The sequence below is a fragment of the Nuphar pumila genome, chromosome 5 (genome assembly GCF_984573655.1).
Source record: "Nuphar pumila chromosome 5, dmNupPumi1.hap1.1, whole genome shotgun sequence".
In the NCBI taxonomy this organism is placed as follows: Eukaryota; Viridiplantae; Streptophyta; class Magnoliopsida; order Nymphaeales; family Nymphaeaceae; genus Nuphar; species Nuphar pumila.
The window spans coordinates 51,413,928-51,431,689 of NC_143253.1; the positions used below are offsets into that span (position 1 = coordinate 51,413,928).

The 17,762-nt window shown below is 34.5% G+C and overlaps 1 long non-coding RNA gene across 1 annotated transcript; it reads right to left on the reverse strand.

Moving 5' to 3' along the window:
* Nucleotides 1-793: 793 nt before the first annotated feature.
* On the reverse strand, nucleotides 794-17,762 carry LOC149837583 (uncharacterized). The gene is made up of 3 exons (XR_016432119.1): nucleotides 17,576-17,762; nucleotides 17,344-17,494; nucleotides 794-1,128 (listed from the first exon to the last, which is right to left on the reverse strand). It is a non-coding gene; the product is annotated as an uncharacterized LOC149837583 (long non-coding RNA).

Sequence of the window (17,762 nt, forward strand, 5' to 3'; positions counted from 1 at the left end):
AATAGTAATATTCTAAAGCATACCTTTTATAATTTACCTCATCGGTTTTTCAGATTTTGAAAACCATTCATAATTGAGTCATTGCTAATAGTGTCAAATATGTCCTTCTCGACGTAGGTAACCAAAGCGTCATTCATCTATTCATATCCCATTCAGTCACACAATCGAGTCTTGATAATATTCATAGTTGAAAATGTCCTCTCAACACTTGCCACTGCGATCCGTAGAGTCAAAGCTAATGTGACAAGTAGATACACTAGAGGGAACACATTATGCTTTACGGCCACTTGTCATCATTTCTATAAGATCTGTTAAGCATTTTAAATTTGAAAAATCTACATTGTGTCATATATCAATGATGTATGTTTGCAGTATTGGCAAACATCAATAAATCTGATCTAGAAAAGTCTCTAGGATAAAATGTAGCAAGACTTATCAACCTCTTTTTGTCAAATACAAAAAATAAATTTTTTGGACTTAAACATGCCATAAAAAGAAGTATCTATGTATTTGCTTATGTAAAATGGTTGTTCAACTCTTGCAACTGCATATCAATAACCATATAAAACAATTTAATACGGTAATGATGTAACATTATGATATCTTCATCCATACATCTTGATCATTCGCGAGGTCTATACAAATCAGTCATATCAGAAATGACAATCTTATGTTTGTCACAAAATGCTGAGATTTTTTTAAAAAGACAATCCATCCATTATCTCCCATTTCTTAAGTCTCTCCTTTGATACTGCAAAAAAACTCATAGCATTAACTATATCTGATCTTGTAGTTGAAGTACTTGTGAAAGTTCATGAGTGATTCCCAAAAATATCATACATCAAATATAAACAAAATATAAAGTCAAAGTCTTGAATACCTATTAAGGTAAGTGCTTTCCCTCTTTTTTCTGAACTTGAAGTTTCTTAAAAAACTTATAATACATTAATGACAGAAGCATACATATCAATTAAATTGAGCAAAGTAGTATAATGAAAGCTTCAATGTGTATCACTTGAGTGTCCTTTCTTGATTTAATCTTGGCCACTTTCAACTTTACCCAAATCAAGTGCTTCAGCAATCTAACAATTTGTGCCTCTTGAAGAAGGCCAACTCATTTGCATGATGCTGTAAAAATATTTGATAAAGTATAAATTGAATAAAAAAAATGAATCAATCTATGAATGATTTCTTGCGAGAGCAACTATTGCTAATTGGAGTTGATATGCAAAACAATGAATGTAAATAGATGATTCATTTTATCTCACTATAAGTGTCTTGTGTCCATTAAACTCTCCTTGCATATTACTTGCTCTATCATAACCTTGACCACACAATTTTGCTAGGCTTAATCCATGCTTAGAGAATACATCTTCAATTATTGCTTTAAGAGATACAACACTTGTGTCATAAACACATACAAGCCCTAAAAACTACTCCTACTTGACCTCACTGAGATAAAATGCAAAACAATAGTCATTTATTCTTTAATTGATATATCTCAAGATTTATCAACCAAAAAAAAATACATCACCAAAGTTTCTTGATAATGACATTTGTTGTTTCCATAGTAGCGACTCTCACAATATCTTTTTATATGTCAAGTGATATTAACTTGAGATTTTCTGGAGCACTTTGCAGTACAACATATTTTATATCATCATTAATATTTGCAAAAACCTTCAACAACTCTAAAGTTTTCTCTATTGAGAGATTCTTTAGATTCATCATAACTAATCATGCATAATTTCTACATTATATATATATATATATATAATATAGAAATTATGCATGATTTGTCAAAAAAATGCATTAAAAACCCATTCTTGTCAACCTAGACGTTTCAATATGTCAAAGGGAAATGGAATCAAAACCCAGAGACTCGCAGTCGAGTCGAGCAGGGCACCGCCTGCGAATAAGGCTAAGCTGCAGTAGGGTGGGACCAACCACCTACAACAGACTCCCACGGTGTGGCCTATCTGCAAGAAGGCACTTGCAGGAGTCTGCTACAGACTTACAAGTGCTTGTCTACATTATGGAAAGATGGGACATATTGTTCAAAATTTTCCCAAGAGACTGGCGAAGGAAGGAGCAAACGCCGCACCAGGTGGGTAGCAACAGTAGCAACCACAGTAGCCCCAGCAACAGTCCCAGGCATAGGGACAGAGGAGGGCAACAGGCAGATTATACGTGACTTCTACAGAGGAGTTGTAAGAGTATGTTGATGTCATCGAAGGTACAATCTCCATCACCAAATTTGATGCTAAAGTATTGTTTGATACGGGCGCTACACATTCCTTTATGTCCATATGGTTTGCAAACATGGTTGATATAACTCCTATCACTTTGATATATTTTAAAAATCATCACACCCTCGAGTGGTAGATCTATCACTCGTACTTACTTACCGAACATGGAGGTGATTATCTCAAGGCAAAACCTCTTTGCCATCCTGATCATACTAGATATGATTGGGTTAGATGTGATTTTTAGCATGGATTGGATGTATGAGCACTATGCTTGTATGATATGTCATGAGTGATGAATAAAATTTAATCCTGACCAGTTTGTACTTGAGTACAAGGCTAGTAAGAAAGAGAGTAAAGGAAGAATGATCTCAGCATTGAAGGCCCAACATTATATAGAGAAGGATTGTGAGGCCTTCTTGGCCAGTGTTTCTTTGGTAGAACCCAACACGATCCTGATGAAGGACCTAAACGTGGTTCGCGAGTTCACAGATGTATTTCCAAATTACTTGCCAAGCATACCACCTACAAGGGAGATTGACTTCGCTATAGAGTTGGTGCCTGGTACGACCCCAATCTCTAAGGCTCCTTATCGTATGGCCCTTGCTAAACTGGAAGAATTAAAGAAGCAACTTTAGGAGCTGATAGACAAGGGATTCATTAGGTTGAGCATTTCGCCATGAGATGCTTTAGTGTTGTTCATCAAGAAGAAGGATGGATCAATGTGTTTGTGCATTGATTATCGCATGTTGAACCAGGTAACGATCAAGAATAAGTATCCGCTTCCATAAATAGATGATTTGTTTGATCTACTTCGAGATACCAAGGTCTTTTCAAAGATAGATCTTTGATATAGTTATCACCAATTGAGGATCAAGGAGTCAGATGCATAGAAGACAACAATAAACTCCAGTCTACGAGTTTTTGGTGATGCCCTTTGGGCTAACCAATGCTCCAATGACATTCATGGACCTGATGAATAGGATTTTTCAATCTTATCTAGATTTGCTTGTGATAGTCTTCATCGATGATATTTTAATCTATTTAGAGAGTGAGGAAGATTACAAAGAGCACTTGAGGATTGTTCTCGAGACACTTAGATAACATCAGTTGTATGCAAAATTTTGTAAGTGCGAATTCTAGCTAGAGCAAGTGATGTTTTTGAGACATGTGATATCAAAAACGGGGTCAATGGACCCTACTAAGGTAAATTCACCTCGATTGTTATACTTTGAGGAAGATGTTTTCTTAGGATTTTTAGCCTAATTATTTAAATCATATAGTTTTGAAACTATATTAGGTGGAAGCAGTCTTAGACTGGAAACAACCAAAGAGCATGTCAGACATACGTAGTTTTTTTGGTCTTACAGGATACTATAGAAGATTTATTCCTGACTTCTCTAAGATATCGACACCAATGACCAAGCTACTTCATAAGGAGATAAAGTTCATATGGGCACAGCAGTACGAAGAAAGCTTTCAGGAGCTGAAGAAGAGGCTTACTTCAGCCTCAATGCTTACTCTACCTTCAAGCCATAGAGGATTTGTGGGTCTACAACAATGCATCAGGTACAAGACTTGGATGTGTATTGATGCAACATGGCAAGGTTATATCATATGCTTCACGCCAAATAAAATTACATGAACGGAACCATCTCACATATAATTTAAAACTAGCAACAATAGTTTTTGCACTTAAAATGTGGTGACACTACTTGTACGAAGAGCTGCTCGAGGTCTTCTCTGATCATAAAAGTTTCAAGTACATTTTCTCTTAGAAAGATCTTAATATGAGACTGAGGTGGTAGTTAGAGTTCTTGAAAGATTGTGACTTTTTCAGATCCTACCACCCAGGAAAAGCCAATGTAGTGGCAGATGTATTGAGCAGAAAAGCAGGAAGCCTCGCAAGCATGATTAGCAGTGAGTAGAGATTACTCGAGGACCTGATTAATTATAAACCGTTTAACATAGACTCATGTCACATTCAGATCACCAGCCTAGCTGTGCAAACCAAACTCATGGATTAGATTATTGCTCAGCAGAAGGATAACCCGAGCTTCACAAAGATGGTTACAATGTGCAAGCAAGATGAGACAACCCTACATCTAGAAGAAGATGGTAGCATTTGGTATAATCAGAGGCTATGGGTGCCTCAAAGGGAGCTACTTGATGAGGCACATAGAACTAAGTATATTATACATCCAAGTAGCACCAAAATGTATAAGGATATGCACAGGAAGTTTCCTCATCTTCGAGAAGATTGAAGGCGCAACTTACAGATTAGCACTCCCTCTATAGTTTTTGAACATTCATGATTTTTTTCACATGTCGATGTTGAGGAAATTGTGTCAAACCCAACACATATTATCTAACACAACAAGATAGAAGTGCAGAAGGATCTCATGATTGAAGAGCATCCGATAGAGATTTTGGATCGACGAGAACAAGTGTTTTGAAATAAGACGATTCCTTTGGTGAAAGTATGATGGAAACACCATGGACTCGAGGAATGTACATGGGAGCTAGAAGCAAATATGAAAGAAAAATATCCAAGCCTATTTGGTATGTAACCTTAACCAAATTTCGAGGACAAATTTTTTTAAGGGGGGTTGTATGTAAAGCCCATGATTTTTTGAGGAATTTTTATAAATTTTTTTGAATATCTCTATATATGATAATTTGATAATGATGATATTTGTTATACAAAATACAATAGACTAAGTCTTAGATTAGGACTTAGAAAAAAATAAAATAAAAGCACTCAAAATGCCAATGGGTCCTGTCGATCCTAGTGAAAAACAATTTCGAAATACATTTCTCAGAAAGTATAATTTTTAGAAAAAAAATTAATCAAGTTTAGACAAATCGTGGTTCAAAGAAATTTCTCATGCATTTGAAAATAATTTGGTTTGTATTTAGAGTCATTTCATTTAAATTTAAATTATAGTTTTGAATGAATTGGAGTCCAAAACAATAAATAAAGTTAATTAGTAAAATAATTAAAATAGAATAGAAAAATTAATTTAACTAAATTACATAAAATTTTAGAGGTCCATAGGTGGGTCATCCCATCCTATGTGCCACCTCTTTGTTGACTTTAAAAAAAAAGGTTAAATTCAAGCTTTAAATTGAAAGGATTTTTAAAGTTACCAAAAACCCATATTAAAGCTTAAAGCCTCCCAAGAGGAGGGGAAGTCCCATCCTAGACCTTTCTAGGATGGGGGAGCTGGAAATCAAGAAGGAAGAAAGATGGAATTGAGAAAAGGAAAGTGGGAAAAGGAAAGAAAAAACAAATAAATAGTTTGACAAAGTCAAACTTGCTTGCCAAGCAAGCAAGTTTGATATTAGGCAATACGGAAAGTTGAACCTCATATGGGGGTCTCGACCAACCCATATGAATAACTCATATATAGTATATACTATGTTGAATGCATAGTATAATACAAACCTAAGTCATTAGTTAGATAGAAAAAAATATAATATAATGCAAAAAAATAAAGAGAGAAAAGGAAACATGAAAATGAGAGAAAAGGAAAGAGGATTTGAGATTAGATCAAGAATGGATATTAGCCCAGCCCCTTGATCTAATCTCTTAGGCCTATAAAATGGGAGGAGGGGCTCACGCCCCCCCCCCCCCATTTGGCCCATTTCTAACTTTTTAAACTTCCTCTCTCATCCCTCCTTCTTCCTTTTGCTTCTTATTCTCCCTTCTTCTTTTCTTGTGGTTTTCCTCTGGTGCAACCAAGAGGTGAACTTATGTATGTTGGTGGAGCGGGCTGATCAACTAGACATAGTCACCATACGAAGCAGATGGTCGATTCACTTGGGAGGATTGCTTTTTCCAGTCTAGAGGAGTGTTTTCGCATAAAAAGTAGGGGGTTTTATTCTCTATGCGTAAATCAAAACTCGTAGATACGAGCTTTTTCTGATTTTTAATAAAAAAAAACCTATACCAAACCCCCCTATGCGTGGGATTAGTGTTGGATTTGTCAAAATCAAAATAGAAAAGGTTTTCGAGAGAAAACCCTTCTCAAAATCATTTTTCTGAGATTCAAATTATCATGTTGTAAAAAAGAAAAGCTTTCATAAAATCTATTTTGGATTAATGAAGAGGGGTGTAGTCTGACTTTCTCATGAAAAAATCGGTTCATCCCCTCGAGAGAACTTTCTACTTGAAAAAGAAAACGAATAAATTGATGTATGTTATGTATGATGAGATTTCATAAACAAAAATTGTATTTCATTTAAGTAGGGTAAATATCTATTATTTTCTTGCATAAATCTTAGTTAGAATTTGTGATATCATGTTCATATACATGTGGTATGTTGTTTATCATGTTTTGTTATTTTTGTCATAGAAAAATATGCATCTCTATGCATGAAAATACCAAAATTTATTTATGAGAAAATTAGGGTTCAAGAAGACGATTCGATTTTCCAATCTAACGACTGCAAAAATGAGATTGGTCTATGATGGATTATACAAAAGTCATATACTGATGTTTTTAAGATTTTATTTAATGAGTTTATGTGAAAAAAATAGAAGTATAAATTTGGGTGGCCTATTTCTGCTCACACAAATACATATTGCTTGCTATTACGTATTTTCAGCTTGAGATCCGACTGGTAAATCATTTGTATCTCTATTGTCCAAAGGAGTTTTTTTGAAAGGTTTATTGTGTTGGAAAACTAACAAAATTTTACAGAATCTATGAAATTTTGAGTTCTATTCTCGGAATGAGTACTGAACCGTGATAGTCGGAATAGAAAAGTGCATGCGTGCACTAAACCGTCTATATCTCCCTCATCCGGGTAATTTTTTACGAACAATTTATAGCATCGAGAAGCTAACAGAATTATCTGAAACTTGTAAAAATATCAGTTTTGTCTGATGAATGTATACTTTTTAGTGATAGTTATAACAGTTGGATAAAATTGAGATTCGATAGATTCTGAACCAGTTAATGGCCTTGTTAGCATATACATGTGATTTCTATATGGTTTTCAAGTATGCTTTTGCAAATGAGTATCATACTAATATGAACTTCTAAGATAATTTTTATGCAGGAATTGAGTGCCCAATATGAGGCACTAATTGACCTTTATGGTCATTCACTAATGAACTAGACAAAAAGACTTTGAATTATGATCGAATACGAAATTGTAGTTGTTTATGAATATTGGCATTGAAATGAATGACATATTCATGTTAACGCGAATGGTTGGATGCATTTAATTGTTATAATCATTGCTTTATGTCAAATGTATGCTTAAGTCAAAATGAAAGAAGAGCATTGTGCAATGATGTATGAAATATATGTTTCAAGAATGTGCATCCATGCGCCCGGTAGAGGTCGAATCCCTTAGTTGGATTCATAAGTGTGTGTTGCATGGAATTAATAAATTTAAAAAGTTTAACCATGTAACACTAAAATTGATGCTTGCAAGGAGAGAGCAAGTGATACTTTCAGATTCGTAGATATTGTTTTGAGCACAAAAGATTGCTCCTCCCCAACCACGAAGACTGGGAAAGCCTTTGCATTAAACTGCTGTGTAGAGGATAGAAACTCATAAGTAAAAAATTGATGCATCGAGATAACAGTAGTGAGAGTACTCGATACGCTCGTCTCTCACATGTAGACTAGTAAAAGGTGTCCGACCAGGCCAAAGCCATAATTGTATAAAAATACTGCATGCATCATGGCCCTGATCTAGGTTTAAGCATGTGTTAGTACCCATAGAGCTAAGAACTGAAACCTAAAGTGATTCTGCATTTAGTTAAGCATGGCATGTATCATCTAAAAAGAAAACCTAATTAAAGATAAGAAAATCACTCATGCATATAGTTCAAATTCTGTAATGGTAAGTGCATGCATTTTTAACTGCTCATGCATATTTAAATATTCATAATTAAGTGAATGTTTTTTATTGAAAGAGTTATGCAAACATATGTTTGGAAGATCTGTAAAGAATTGCACAAATATATTCTTGGCGTAATTAATTAATGTTTGGTCATGTTAGTATCAGATTAATCCTTACTTGCATGTTTTAATTTATGTGTATTAAATAGCTCTGCCCTACTGAGGACTTAATTGTCTGACCCTATTATTATTTAATATGTCCAGGTAGTGAATAGATGACCATGCGATGGCGGGAGGTTGTGACGAATACTGAGACAAGCCTTCCCTATTTTTGGACTTGTTTTGGATTGCGAGCATTTACAAGTGCTCAAGACTCTGATATTCATTTAATTTGAAAAGGCTATATTATTATTTAATTTCAAGTGTAATAGACATTTAATTATTTAGAAATGTTTAATTTTAAATTCAAAGTGTATTTGAAAAAGGTATGATAAAATTGTAATACGCCAAAGCTTTTATCCCGTTTAAATTTTCGCTGTAATTTTATAAAACCATATAAAAAAAATTTACACGATTTTCGGTATAGAAATTTTTGGATGTTACAATAATGGCCCAAACGGTTATGCATGCAGGGTCATCAAAACAGGACATAAATGACACTAAAAAGGGTCAAGTTCGACCTTGACCGTGTCAACAAGTGAACGGTCAAACCAACCTAAGGATAAGGGCAGCTATGGACCATTTTGGACTATAAATGCCCATGCAAAAATGTTGACAAGGTCCAAACAGATTCAAATAAAATCCAGGAAGATCTGAATAGGAATCAATGCAAAGTCAAAGTCTATTTAATGGGCTAGTCAAAGGTTAGTTTTAGACTTAGAGATTAAATCTGTCCTAAGTATTAAAAAGATAATTCAAAGACCAAACCCAAACCCAAGCCCCAATTTCAAAGTCCAAGATTCAAATCAAAATCCAAAGTCAAGGGTCAAAGGTCAAGGGTCAAGTGTCAAGGGTCATGAGTCAAGATCCAAGATCCAAGATCCAAGATTCAAAAATAAAGTGATGCACAAGCTCAAGATCTAATGCCCTTGAGGGTCTTTCCCTTTAAGGCACCACCCTTCTATATAAGGACAAGTGGTTCATCAAAATCCTTTAATGTGGGACTAAACTTTTGTAGAGAATTGTATGCCCAACTTAAAAAAATAAGAAAGAGGAAACTTAAGGATAGTTTTGAGCCAAAATTCAATAAAACCTTATTAACCATTTAAATATAGACTTTAGTCATTTTTTATTCAACAATGGCAAGCATGTCCAAATTCAATTTCCCAATCATATTCTTAACGAACAATTGTTTATCAAGAAAATTGAACACTCTAATATTCCGCAATGAGATCATGGTGCAACATTTTTGGAGGACTTGGTTTGGTAGGATGATCGTCGAAGAGCAACAGATGGTGTCTATAAGGAAATATGACCATAAGACACAACCTTTGGAATTCCAATGGTTGGGTCTCCCAACTAATTGGCTAACCAACATGACAGTTAAGATTTGAATTTAACTAATAATATTACAAAGATAAATAAGATACACAAACAAACTTTGTACATGTTAGGTTTCAAGGGTTGTGACACTTGGGGTTGAAGGGACACTTCACCAATGAGCATGTCCAACTCCACCTCCTTTCAGGCTTACATAAGGGCTTATGGAGCCATTATACTATACACAGAGAAATACACTGAGAAACTCATTCGTATTTTTATACAATCGAAGGCACTAAGAGAAAGAGCAAACTGAACTCATCTCTTAGGGTGCTGGTTTTCTTTGTGTGTGAGAGTCAAAGTGAAAGGCACAAAGGATGTGAGAAAAACATCTTACCTTAGAGATTTGCAAGCATAAAAACGCACACTTCGACCTCGTGTTCATCACTTTCGCACATAGTCGAACCCTATCATTATATTGTGATTACATTGATTGAAATTGCTTGTTCTAAAAGTATTTTTGTACGTTTTATGATATAATTGCATGCCTAAACTAGTTTAGAAAGTTTGAAACTAGTGATACAAGAAATATTAATTGGAAAAAGCTTTATTAATCTTAATATTTTCTTATGTTTAGGCTAATGGAAAATCGAATAATCATAATTGAATGATCTAAAATTGAGAAACTCAATGAAACTAATTTTGGAATGTAAAGGAGGAAGATAAAATATATCTTAGCCCATGATAAGACCTTGCATGTATTACAAAAAAAATCCTTCACTAACTGATAATTCTAGCAAAAAAGATAAGAAACTCATGATAAGTTTGTTGAGGATGACCAACTTGTTCAAACAACTCTCCTCACATTCATGTAAGATGACTTGATCCAAGTTTTTGAGGATTTAGATACAACCAAGAAGATGATAGAAGTCATATAGTAGAAGTATGACATGATATTAGAAACCCACATTCAACTTTTCTTGGAACAATACAACTCATGCAAGATGAAGGAGTCGAACAATATTGTTGACAATGTGAATTGTATGATGGTGATGGCTAAGGATTTGGCTATAGCTGGGAATGAAATTCCTAAGCGTATGCACATTTTTACCATACTAAACAGTCTTCCCTCATCTTGAACAATGATTTATGTAGCCATGAGGTTGAACAAAAAAATCTCTCTTACAAAACCTTTCTTGCAACTGACTCTTAAACAAGAGCACATGAACAAAGAAAAAAAAAGAGAGATCATGAACACAAAAATCCTTCACTTCATCCGATAGTGGGCTCAAACCTAAAGACCCACCTTTTATGAAATTTAAGAAAAATAAGAACAACAAGGGTCATCCAGTGTAGACAAAGAACCCTAAGGCTCTCTTATGGAAAAGTTGGGTACTTTAAAAGAGATTGCTCGAACAGATCCAAGAAAGAGAATCTAGAAAAACAAGCAAATGAGAAATGTGAAATACTATGCACAGTATCTAATTTATTAATCATGGATGGCGACCTCCTAGGATGGTAGATTGACTCAGGGCAGATGCGCCATATGGCCAAAACAAAGAAAGAACTTATGAAAATGAAGGAGCTGAGGCCAAGCGACCACAAGGTGTATATGGAAAATAACACCTATATTGATGTGGTCGAAATAGAGACTTCTAAGCTTTAATTAGAAAAGACTAGTCTACTGCTAACAAATATACTTTATGTACCATTCATGAGAAAAAAGCTTTTAATAGTAGCAAACTTTGCTAAGAAAAGCTTCAAAATCCATTTTTGTGGTGACAAGGCCACCATTGAGAAATGTGGAAAAGTGAAGCTCAGGGGTCACTTTGATGCAGACCATGGTCTTTTTTGCTTGAATGTCACTCCTTTTATAAGTAATGCAATGATTTTTTCTGGTTATATTGATAGTGCACTCAATATGGATGCATATTTTTGACATTTAAGATTAGGACATATGAATGTTAACAAAATAAAAAGAATAATTCATATGAGATTGTTAACTTCACTTAAAAATGTAGAACTTGAAAGATATAAATCATGCATATCTAAGAAATTGACTAGGCAACCCTTTCCTAAAAGAAGCAAGGCATGTGACCTACTAGTTTTGGTTCAGATATATGTGAACCCTTAACAATAGAAATACATGAAAAGAAATCATACTTTATCACATTTATATATGACTATTCGAGGTATGACTATATTTTTTGAATTTTTAAAAAAATTGAAGCTTTAGAAACTTTTAAGGTATATAAACATAAGATTGAAGGGTTATTAGGAAGAAAAATCTAAGTTATTAGATTTGACAGAGGTAGAGAATATAACTCTGATGAGTTTAAGTCCTTCTGTTATGATAATAATATAACCCCTCATACAATTATGCCTTATATACCACATCAAAATGGTTTAGCAAAGAGAATGAATAGAACCCTAATGGATATGACAATATCCATTTTAACACTTGCAAACCTTCCCAAAAAGTTTTGGAGAGAGAAAATAAGAACTGCTATGTATATTTTAAATAGGGTTCCTTCTAAGTTCTAAGGCTGTAGAGCTTACACCTCATGAATTGCGGACTGGCAAGAAGCTTGATCTAAGTCATAAACGTAAGTGAGGGTAGCATGCAGATGTGTTAATACTTAGTCAAATGAAGAATAAGTTAGATAGTAAGTCTATTAGGTGCATCTTTATGGGGTACCCAAAAAGATAAAAAATATATAGACTATATAATCTTGAGAAAAGATTTATAAAAAGCAGGAAAGTTGAATCCTTGAAAAGTAAAGAAGGTGGTTTTGATCTTGAAGATGATATTCCTCTGGATATCATAAATGATTTTTGGCTACTCTTGAGTATAGTGATCCTATTGTGAATGATGAAAAATCTTCACAACCTGCAGTTGGATAGAAAGGGCAAGAGCTTCTCCCTCTTACCTATCTAACTATTATACATTCTTGAGCGAAGAACTATATTATTCCATGGACTTGGATTAAACTCTTGATAATCTATGTTTCAAAGATGCAGTTGATTCGGATGAATCCAATTACTTGATGTAAGCCATAAAAGATGAGTTATACTCCATAGAAAAGAATAAAGTTTGGAAACTAACCAGCTTGCCTGAAGAGTATAAGCAGATTTGTAGCAAGTGGGTTCTCAAGAAAAAACTCAAGTCTGATAGCACTATTGATAAATTCAAGGCAAGGTTGGTGGCTAAAAGCTATTCTTAATGTGAATGTATAGATTATGAAGAAACTTTTTCACCTATGACAAAATTGGCTTTTATTCGAATAATTTTGGTAATGGTGGCTTGTTTTGTTCTTGACCTATACTAAATGGATGTCAAAACAATATTTTTGAATCGTAAATTAAAGAAAATCATTTTTATGCAACAACCAGAAGACTTTGAAATTGAAGGTCAAGAGGATAAAGTATACAAGTTGAATAAATTCTTGTATGGGCTTAAAAAGACAGTGATACTTGATATTTCATAAAGCTATAACCAAATTAGGTTGTGAAGTTAATAATCATGATCACTGTGTATATGCCAAGAAAAGTTAGTAAGTTTATTATATTGTCTCTCTATATTGATGATATACTCATCATAGGAAATGACTTAGAAATAATAAATGAGACTAAGTCATAGTTATGTATTAGATTTTAGATGGAGGATATAGAAGAAGCCTTCTATGTCCTTGGGATTAGAATATAGAGACATAAAAAAATGATATCATTGATCCTAAGTCGAGAAATATATTAATCATATTCTCAAGAGATTTAGAATAAAAAACTCTAAAGCAAAGGCCACGCCTAAGCAAAGGCCACACCTGTAACAAAAGATCTAAAGTTAAGTAAAAATGAATGTGCAAAGGATGGACAAGAAAAATATTTTATCTAAACAAGCAATAGAAAGTCTTATTTAAGCTTTGCAATGAGTCTAGTGAGTACCAAAGCAATCTTGGGCTTCCTTATTAGGAGGCAGTGAAAAAAATCTTTTAGTATTTAAAGAGAACTAAGAAACTCAAACTATGCTATTAATACGATAGGCTAAAGCTTGTGGAATATTTAGATGCAAACTTTGCTAAAGATAGAGATGAAGCAAAGGTCACCTCGAGATATGTATTTTTCTTAGGAGGTGGAGTAGTTGCATGGTTATGCAAGAAGCAAGAGTGTGTGGCACAACATACCAAGGAAGTTGAATATATAACATGCAATATGACAATAGCTTTTGGTGTCTAGATAAATCGGTTTATAAATGATTTAAAATTAGATATTCCAAGGAGTCTAGTCCAAAGCTATTGTGATAACAAAGCTGCCATAAAGTTGATTAACACAGGAGCATACAGCTCAAAAAGTAAGCATATTAAAGTGAAATATTAATATATTTATGATATGATTATGAAAGAAGAAATAATAGTTGATTATATACCTTTAGGTGATATGGTTGCATATTGTTAACCAAGACAGAGAATGTTTTCACTAGACATATAAGTCAGATGAGACTCAGGTATGTCTAAGAGATGAGTATATGAGTCCACAAAAATGTGTGAAAATATACTACTCAAAAAAAAGTATTCTAATGATATGTCACAAATGTGAATAGAGCTTAAGAATACTGGTTGTCCCTTATAGCTAAGTGAGAGATGTAAAGAAATATAAACATAAGACACAATCATTAGAATGAAATTCCAATATGACAGTTAAGATTTGAATTTAACTAATAATATTAAAAAGATAAAACCTTATATATATATATATAGGTTTCACGGGTTGTTACCCTTGGGGTTGAACGGACACTTCACCAATAGGCATGTTCAACTTCACTCCCGCTCAGGCTTACTTAAGGGCTCATGGAGCCATACAAGCAAAGGCACTAAGAGAAAGAGCAATCAGAACTCATCTATTGAGGTGTCAGTTTTCTGTGTATGTGAGGTTGTGACAAAAGCACCTAGGACACATTGGTAGTTTGGGTGCCCCAACTCCGAGTACTGGGGACCAACGAGACATTTTCACTCGAAACAAGAAACGCATGTCCCCGGAGTTTTGTACCACCTACCCTCTCTAAGGTAAGCCCAAATCTGAGTGGGTTGATCTTTTTATTTATTTAAATTTCCCAAAGTACAAGGGTATTTTCCCAAAATTTACTAACATAGCAGTGGATCCCCACCTTTTGTGATCTTACAAGGGTATACAAACTAATTTTTTTGTCTATTTGATTGCACTGACCCACTCAGAGTGCTCTGGTACCTTTAAACCAGTCAACCACGGATGCTCCGGTACCTTTAAACCAGTCAGGCTCACAAACATTAAATTTAAGTTTTTCACCAGTGTTATTGACATTTAGTGCAAGCTCATCAACCCAAGTACCTGCATCAGGTACCGAACCCATATTGCCCATTAGGCAAGATTTCCCAAACACCCACTGAGAGTGCTTCGGTACCTTTAAACCGTCAAGCACAAAAGCTCTGGTACCTTTAAACCAATCAGGCTAAATTTTTTATATATATACATTTCAAATTTTCACATGTATTCATCTTATGATTTCAAGGCTAGTGTGTGACCTACACACGGTGCATACATTAGCAACTTGCATGACATGATTTTCAGATATGGGCAAATTACACATACGCCCGTTTCTGTATCAGGTTGCAGATCATTCTATCAATAAAGTTTAAAACATAATGTTTCACAAATGTGTAGCATCACATATTTCCCACTATAAGTAGAATGCCCATACAAAATTTCATAATGACTCATCATTCTTAATGGCAATAAATATTAAAAACACAATTTTTCACAAATGTGTAACATCACCCATTTTCAGCTATAAGCATAATGCCCATATGTAGACAGCAAATGACTGACTTATGTTGTGTCAGAGTCGACTCTCTGATCTTCTCAATATGTCGTTAAATGAGCAATTGAGCATCGTCCTAATATGCAACTAACTATGCATTTGAACATAGAGTGAATATGTAGTTAAATACTAAATTGAATCTCAACCTACTATGCAACTAAATAGGCATTGAGCATCAGTTTAATATGCAATTTCAAATGAAAGTTAACATCAACTTAGAATCCAGTTAACTAGTAATTGTTGATCATTCATCAAACATTTCCATATAACTTGAAAGGAATTACAACAGTGTGACATCACAATATCTCAAGGTTACCAAGATAGATAATATGCAACCTATTGAGGAAGAAAACAAGGTCCCACATTCAAGTATATATAACGAAGAAGAATGGGAGTACAAGGTTAGGTTACTATGTTGATGGTCTTTTGCAATTAAAGGCCTGCATAAATTCAATGCATAGGTGGCCCATTCTTTTTCTGGCATTGATTAGTCTATCTAACTACAAGAGGATTAATCACATGATGGTGAGTCTTCACAAACAAAAGCTATATAGTAAAACCATAAAAAACTCAATTGAAGATTAAAAGCCCACTGTGACACTATGAAGTGATTAGTGTAGAAATATAAGGGATCAAGATGATCAGCCTATTTCAGACTTCAAGATAGATTTTGCAGCACCATTTTTATATTGATAATCAAAAGGACCAACAATATTTACAAATCCAGTATAGCATGGGAAAACAAAGGACCAGTGAATTGATCATCATTTTCATAAAAGGGAAGGTTGAACATTATCAGCTAGAAGTAGAAGACATGAAACCAAGACCAGGTTGTGAAACAACTCAACAAGAAATTAACTAAGGCAGCATAGGTTAGTTAATGCATGCACTTGATGCCAAACAGAATATGCATACAGGTCATAACTTAGAGTATGTAATTTCAGAGATTTCCAGAGACAACCAAACAACAAGAATTCATATGAAAACAAATTTATTATTATTTTTTTTCAGTATGCATCTGTTATACATAGCTCATTAAGTTGTGTATTGAAACACATAAATGCAGGGACCTATTCGGGTCATGCAGAGGACTCAAGTGTCATTCTGAAATGAAAAGTTTCAAGAAACCATGGTAATACAACTGTCCACAGCAGCATGTTGGTTTTAATATTGAATATAGGACCTGAATCTTTATACAAAAGGTAAATTTATGAGAGTAAGTCAAATACAAAGACTAATACAAAAATATAACACCATATATATATATATATATATATATATATATGGTGCTTATTTCATCGATCTCAAATCAATTTAACAAACTTATTAGGCATTTTGACTCTTAGTCATAACAAGTATTGTCAATAACACACAAATCATGATCGACAGGGAACAATGAACAATTTCCATTTGATCTTCAATGTCAACTTGACAGGACTGATTCAAACAAGATGTTCGAACTCTCATAACAGAAAAGTGTCGACCACAATCCATCTTTTGATGCTCACTAACACTGTGGCTAAATGAAATGGGTGCAGGATTTAGCAATATGGAGCATCAACATTTTCCAGAGTTAAAATGACACAAAGAATGCCTATAGCATGTGTCTATACAGAACAACCAGACCCTTTTATTGTATTTTTTTCTTTCTTCAGTTTCTTTTACTAATCAGTCATACTAAAACAAAACATTTCTAGTATTGACCGATTATTAACCCAAACTCCTTTGTTCTTGTTTCTACCTAAATCCCCATTTTTATTTTTTATTTGGGATTACGGCAGCCCTAAATCCCCAAATGTGTTTTGATTGGGGACTTACGGCAGATCTAGATCCCCATCATTTTCGATTTGGGGTATACATTCCATGCTTGAAAACAATACAATCGCAAAACAAAGTAAACTCCTACCTCGAAAATGTGAAATCCCCAATCTTTTCTTTTTTGATTTCCCTGACAGGATGTCGTGACTCCAAGCGATCCCCTTACTACAGTTGATTTGGTGTTGTCGTGTGCAACTTCTGCCCCTTGACGTGCAGCAGAGAGAGAGAATGAAAGAACGCTGAAGGGAGAGAAGAAGATGAGGGAGAAGACAGAGGGCATGAGAGGGAGGAAGTCAGGGGGAGAGATCATGGAGGCTTACCTATGAGGGAGTCGGTGTCGATAGGTGGCCGACGGCGTCAACTCAGTCGTACACAAGGAGGCGAAGCCGAGAGAGGAGGAGAGCAGGGGTGAGGGTTTCCCCCTCACCCTTGCGTGCTTTTAAAGGCAAGGAGGGGGTGCGCGATTCGGGAAGCCCCAAAGGGGTTTTCTGTTTTCGCAAGGAGATG